This window comes from Carlito syrichta, unplaced genomic scaffold, assembly GCF_000164805.1.
Source record: "Carlito syrichta isolate Samal-C Ts95f unplaced genomic scaffold, Tarsius_syrichta-2.0.1 Scaffold297905, whole genome shotgun sequence".
Lineage (NCBI taxonomy): Eukaryota > Metazoa > Chordata > Mammalia > Primates > Tarsiidae > Carlito > Carlito syrichta.
In genome coordinates this window covers 1-403 of record NW_007242001.1, presented here as the reverse complement: position 1 = coordinate 403, position 403 = coordinate 1, and the positions used below count along the sequence as shown (strand labels likewise).

Genomic DNA, 403 nt, shown 5'->3' with positions numbered 1-403 from the left:
CATCTGGACTCAGTTACCAAGATCCATAATGGCTCAGTGTTTACCAAGTATCTGTGCAGTCAGTTGTCAGCAGTCAGTGGGCCTCTCCTACAGTGGTTGGAAGACAGACTAGAGCAAAACCAATAGCATTTGCAAGAGTTGCAACAAGAAAAAGAAGAGCTTATGCAAGAACTTTCTTCTTTAGAATAAAGCAGGAGACAAACAGGGAAAGATGAAAATATCCAGTGTGAAATTAATTAAGCCAAATCAATTTTGGAGAAGAAAAAGTCAGAGGACTAATATTACTGGACTTCAAGACCAACTTGAAAGCTATAGTAATCAAGATAGTGTGATACTGGCAGAGGAATAGACACACAGATAAGTGGAACAGAAGGGAGAACCCAGAAATAGCCCCATATAAATA

General features: G+C 39.2%; 1 pseudogene; it reads left to right on the top strand.

Annotated features, from left to right (window-relative positions):
- Positions 1-189, top strand: part of LOC110595362 — a 656-nt pseudogene extending 467 nt beyond the window's left edge.
- The last annotated feature ends 214 nt before the right edge of the window (positions 190-403 follow it).